The following is a 6486-nucleotide window of genomic DNA, read 5'->3' on the forward strand; positions in this document are numbered from 1 at the left end:
TAAGTTTTTTTTTTTATAAAGATTACAGTTTTTCTTCATTGTACACACAAAAAAAGAAATTATACACACATTTCTGACAACTTGAAGCTCACGTATCAACAACAAAACTGCAGACTGCTGACCTCAGAGCACAAGTTCGTTCTTTTCACTCAAAAAGAAATTTTAAATCACGTTTTTGCAAAACTCTGAGCACAAATCACAGCATTTAACACACTGTGGTCACCTGGGAAACACTGGCCTTCGAAATGCTAATGCTAATGCACCCTAATTATCACTTGGTTTGACTCACCTGTTCAAACTCAACTGGCAAACACTCCAATCATGTGTCAGAGCAGCATGAAGAATGGAGAAAGGCCTGCGAAAAAATATTTCTTTTGCAATCAGTTCAGTCACCTGAACATTATACTGTAAGGCTCACCCACACCTTTATTTCCAGTAGATGAGATTTCTGCAGTGGTCTGTTTGTAGGACTTTCAAAACATTACTCAGAATGCTGCTGTGAGGGTCCTGACAAAAAGTAGGAAATATGACCACATTACTCCAGTTCCAAAGTCCTTACAATGGCTACCTCAGAGAACTGATTCCCAAATCTTGCTGCTTGTGTATAAATCACCCTGTAGCTCAGCACCCAAATATGTTTGTATATATCTCTGACATGCTTGTGACATATGAACCTTCTAGGACCCCGAGGACATCTGGAGCTGGCCTGTTGACTGTCCCAAGAGTCAGAACAAAACATGGTGAAGCAGTGTTTTGTTATCATGCAGCACAAAGCTGGAATAACCCCCCAGATGATGTTAGACAAGCCCCGACTCTGACCGCTGTTAAGTCAAAGCTAAAAACACTCCTCCCTGTAGTGTCTGCAACCTTACTTTTAAACTCATTTTTAGATCATTTTAAATAATCTTTTTTTATCTTTGCAGCTCTATGACTCTGGGGAACTGGGTTGTGAGTTTGGCCCACTTGAAGCTTGTTAGAAAAACATATGTGCATTGTACACTATGCTGATATGACGAGTGTGTCAATGCAATATTTATATGATATTTTCAAAGTACTGTATTGCAATATGGCAACATTTTTTGCTGTATGTACCAAAAAAACGCAGCCAAAAGCAGAAAAACGGAAACAATTTCTACCCAGTTTTATACATTTGAATATGTGACATGGTCTCATGAAATCAAAACATATGTAAAGAATATTTTGATGGTGGTGTTTTAAATTTATAACACCAGTTTTTAAAGTTATGTAGGTGATATTCATATGATGGCTGTGTTTATCATTTTAGTCGAAAGACTCAGTTTTGAAAAGAGAGAGCATGGTTTTGAGTGCAGTGTTTCATTTTGCAAGAGGTTTGTGGAGTTTTCACAAAATGGTCAGTTTCGAATTTTGAGAAATTGAGTCACAGTTTCTGTAAATGTGTTTAAACATTTGGAAAAAACTGTAATTGAAAGAATGTATTCAGTCGACCACAAGTTTTTGGTGTTTTTTAAGTGTTGGAGCATTTTGCTAACAAAATGTGTCATTTTGGCCGACGACTTTCAGTTTGGGCCTGTGTGTGAGATGTTGCAAAAGAAAACTGAAAATGTAACTTCTGAATGGACAAATGTGTTCAGTTGCCCAGTTGCCAAAATAAAATGTGTGTTTTCTGCAAATCACAAATATGTTTCATTTGTACATTTCATACCTATTATATAAATATATAAATATAAAGTAATGTAGTATATGAGCCGACTGTCATGTGGAGGTGGGGGGATGGCAGATGGTGTCTCTCTTCGATGAGACGCCTATGAAATTGCACACCACTGTTAGAGACCAACAAACAACAAAACCAGTTGTGATTTAGTGAGTCATTGCTGTCTTCAGCTGCATTTAGGCACCAAACATGGGTGTTTTTTAGCTCTCCATAGCTGTTTATTCAGCACGGGTAATGCCACAGAAAGCTGTTTTGTTTTTTTTACCGAGACATCACTGCTTTCCAGGAGTGATTGTACCCCCAAAACCAGGTATTTTAAGCCATGATATAATCTTTTCCTAATCATAACCAAGTGGTTTTTGCGCCTGAACATAACCACACGCTAACCACGGTATTGTTGAAATATAAAGTGTTGATGTATCTGCTACATAATAATGTGAAACTGTAACATATCTGCCAAGAAAAATAACAACTGGGTTGGAAATTATTTGCCAGGAGGCTTATTTTCAAATGTTGTGTCTTAGCCAGATGTTAGATTGGCCATTACAGCTAGGAATAAATAAACATGGCAAACATATGAAACAGCTGGGGCCGAGGAGGAGGGGTGTTGGTTGTGCTACATGCTTAAAGGAGCAATGCAAGAAACATAGCCTCAATCTTGTATCTCCATTCATGACACTTAAAAACATTTTGGGTGAACTGGCCTAACTCGATTCATGACAATCATGACTGATCATCATCATCAAATGTTTGTACTGACTGAAGGTATATTAACTGGCAAGACTGCTGTCCAAGTACTCTGTGGTAATGATATTCATTTCCACATGCTTCTTTGGGTGTCCACATCTCCTCACCATATGGTGCACCAACATGCCGGTCAGTTCCTGCCAAACACCAGGTTAGAATTTTAGTCATGTTCATGTGGTATGCAGGTGTAAAGTGGCAGGTTTTTACTGACAGCACACATCTACACTATCAAATATTTTCCTTATCAGTGTTTGAGAATTTGCTTCACATGTTGTGTCTTTTTGTAGTATGGAGCTCCTACAGGGGAAAAGGTTTTGTTAGGGAAAGCAAGAATATTTCTTCTATCTATTTCTAAAAACATGTGGTTAGGTTTAGGGAACAAAAACATGCGGTTAGGTTTAGGGAACAAAAACACGTGGTTAGGTTTAGGAAACAAAAACACGTGGTTAGGTTTAGGGAACAAAAACACGCGGTTAAGTTTAGGCAACAAAAACGCAGTTAGGTTTAGGAAACAAAAACACGCAGTTAGGTTTAGGGAACAAAAACACACGGTTAGGGTTAGGAAACAAAAACACGCAGTTAGGTTTAGTGAAAAAAACACACGGTTAGGTTTCGGAAACAAAAACACGTGGTTGGGTTTAGGAAACAAAAACATGCGGTTAGGTTTAGGGAACAAAAACACACAGTTAGGTTTAGGAAACAAAAACATGCGGTTAGGTTTAGGGAACAAAAACACGCGGTAAGGTTTAGGGAACAAAAACATGCGGTTAGGTTTAGGGAACAAAAACACACAGTTAGGTTTAGGAAACAAAAACATGCGGTTAGGTTTAGGGAACAAAAACACGCGGTAAGGTTTAGGAAACAAAAACATGCGGTTAGGTTTAGGGAACAAAAACACGCGGTTAGATTTAGGGAACAAAAACACGTGGTTAGGTTTAGGAAACAAAAACACATGGTTAGGTTTAGGGAACAAAAACACGCGATTAGGTTTAGGGAACAAAAACACGTGGTTAGGTTTAGGAAACAAAAACACATGGTTAGGTTTAGGGAACAAAAACACGCGGTTAGGTTTAGGAAACAAAAACACACAGTTAGGTTTAGGAAACAAAAACATGCGGTTAGGTTTAGAAAACAAAACATGCGGTTAGGGTTAGGGAACAAAAACACACGGTTAGGTTTAGGAAACAAAAACACGTGGTTACGTTTAGGGAACAAAAACACGCGGTCAGGTTTAGGAAACAAAAACACGTGGTTAGGTTTAGGAAACAAAAACATGCCGTTAGATAACAAAAACACGCGGTTAGGTTTAGGAAACAAAAACACGCGGTTAGGTTTAGGAAACAAAAACATGTGGCTAGGTTTAGGAAACAAAAACACGTGGTTAGGTTTAGGGAACAAAAACACGTGGTTAGGTTTAGAAAAAAAGAAAAACAGGGTTCGGCTTTAGAATCTTATGTGATGCGAACGCTGCTCTCTTGGGTAAAAGTCCGTGTTTCTTGGACCCATTCAACACCCCTCCTGCCCACCCCCATCGGACTTTTTACTCCTTAACTTTTATCCTTGTCCTGCCAAGTTTCCCCCATCATGCCGACATTAAAGGATGCCTTTTTTCGTTGGTTTCTGACACCACAAGTCACTGCCCAAGGATTTCGACGACTTCAAAGTGTAACTGGGGCTCCTTCAGTAGCAATCTTTGAAATTTTTGATATGTCAGGAGAACCAGAACCTGTATTAATCATTCTGGGTGTATCTGACGCATTAAGACAACTCTCCATTGACCAACAAATATTCGAGCTGCTGTGTAATACTCCAGATGACACTGGGATAGGTTGCCAGATAATCACAGGGCTGACACATAAAGACAGACAAACATTCACACCTACAGGCAATTTAGAGTCACCGATTGACCTAAGGTGCATGTCTTTGGACTGTGGGAGGAAACCGGAGCACCCGGAGAAAACCCACACTGACACGGGGAGAACATGCAACCTCTGTTCTGTACAATGAAAGTAGCGCTGACACTACAACATGATATCTGTTATTTCACCTTTGGCTTAATAAAATGAATCCTAAAACCTGACAAAGAGTTTTAGATATTTCTTTTAATGAACACAGTGCTACCAGTCTCTTAGATACTAAACTGTAAAACCCATTTCTATCAACAGCTTGTTCTCACCTCTGCTAAACATTTTGTGCACTCTCTTTTAGAAGTCAGCTGGTAGCACAGTACAGATTTCTCAACACACAGTTCTTCATCAAAAGTGTTGTTGTTCTCAGCTGTGATTTATAAACTGCCATCGCCATCAGTTGTGTGTTTGTGTGGGGGTGATGTTAATGAGTTTATGTTGCTCTCAGCGCTCTTTTTCTGTTCCCTTTTTTGGTCTCTCTGTCTTTGTGTGTGAATCAGACCTTCTGTTCTCTTTTTCTTGTCTCCATACAGATCGCTGGCTGCAGAGTGACTCGTGTTTGTTCTGTTTGTTTTTTGTGTGTTTAAAGGAAATAAAGAAAAGAAAAGAATTAAAAAAACACAATCACAGTGTTATATAATTGTGATGCAGCATTTGGTCGCACAACCTGCTGCACTGACAATAACACCTCACAAATAGATCCGCTCTGGTCTATGGTTATATGTTCCCGTGAGTATGTGCAACCTGCTGGTCCCTTTACTCTTAAGTTTGATTTGTCCATAGGTACAACGCATGAACACAAAGAAATGCACCCTGGGATAGATAATACCCTCATGGCTGACTCGATGTCTGACACTGGAAACATGTGGCTGTGACAGAGTGTGTGTTGTTTGAGAGTTCATGAGTCTCTCGTGGCAGCTGGTTCACTGATAGGACACGACAAGCAGCACAACAGGGAAACACCTACACAGGAGTGGTACATGTGTGTGTGTGTGTGTGTGTGTGTGTGTGTGCGTTTCATCTCTGGCATGTTTTACGTTAATGTTTTTATACTTAAGCAACTGAATACTTGTGTTTTGTTCCAGTGCTCAGTATCCATTAAAGGGACAGTTCACCCCAAAATCAAAAATACATTGTTTTTCCCGTAACTGTAGTGTCATTTTTCAATCTAGATTGTTATGGCATGAGGTGCAGAGTGTTGGAGATATCGGCCGTAGAGAGTCTTCCTTCTCTTGACGATAATGAAACCAGATGGTACTCAGCTTGTGATGACCTGGTTACTCAGGATAATCCACAGACCTTGATGTGGGCAGTTTCATGTAGTAGCCGTCATGGGCACGAGCAACACATTCTCACTCTGACCTTATCACAAATCAACATTTGGTCATGGACTTTCCACGTAGAGATATGACTTGCAAGGTGCCCTTGGTTGTTGAAGGTCTGGGACGAAGTCGTTGAAATCCAGTGCTTGGGCAGTGACTTGTGGCATCAGACACTGATGAAAAAACCTGTCCTTTAACGTTGGCGTAATACGCGGCTGGTCATCATTATAGTTTGGCATACAGTGGTGTCAGGGGGAAATGCTGCGGGACAAGAACAAAAGTTAGGGTGGCAAAAGCCTGAATAGGGTGAGTGGGACGGATGGTGGATGGGTCCAACAAACACTGACCTTCATTCAGGAAAGTGGTATTCGCGTCCTGTAAGATTATAAAGCCAAACGCTGTCCTTTTTATCTAAACCAGTGCGTTAGTTGTTGGAGGAAAAAAACATCAATTCAAACTGCTGTACCGACGTAGTGCGTTTATTTTGAAAGAAGACAATGCATGTAACATGCAGAACTTGACACGGTGTCCCAGAACGTCAACAACCAACACACCCAGGTCGTATGTGGACGTGGAAAGTTCATGACCAAACGTTGATATGTGACGAGGTCGGAGTGAGAATGTGTTGCTGAAACATGTCAAATTGTGTTAAGAAGCTTTTATTGGTGTTTTTTTTAACAGGATGAAGTGTTGCTATACACACTGCTACGTGTAGCTTCATGCTAACATCACGGACACATGTGATCTTGCTTGCTGATGTTGTTCATTTCTTCCCATCTTAGGATCATATTCTTGTAGTTACATGTCTGGCTGTGTT

Source organism: Epinephelus lanceolatus, chromosome 7, assembly GCF_041903045.1.
Source record: "Epinephelus lanceolatus isolate andai-2023 chromosome 7, ASM4190304v1, whole genome shotgun sequence".
Taxonomy (NCBI): domain Eukaryota; kingdom Metazoa; phylum Chordata; class Actinopteri; order Perciformes; family Serranidae; genus Epinephelus; species Epinephelus lanceolatus.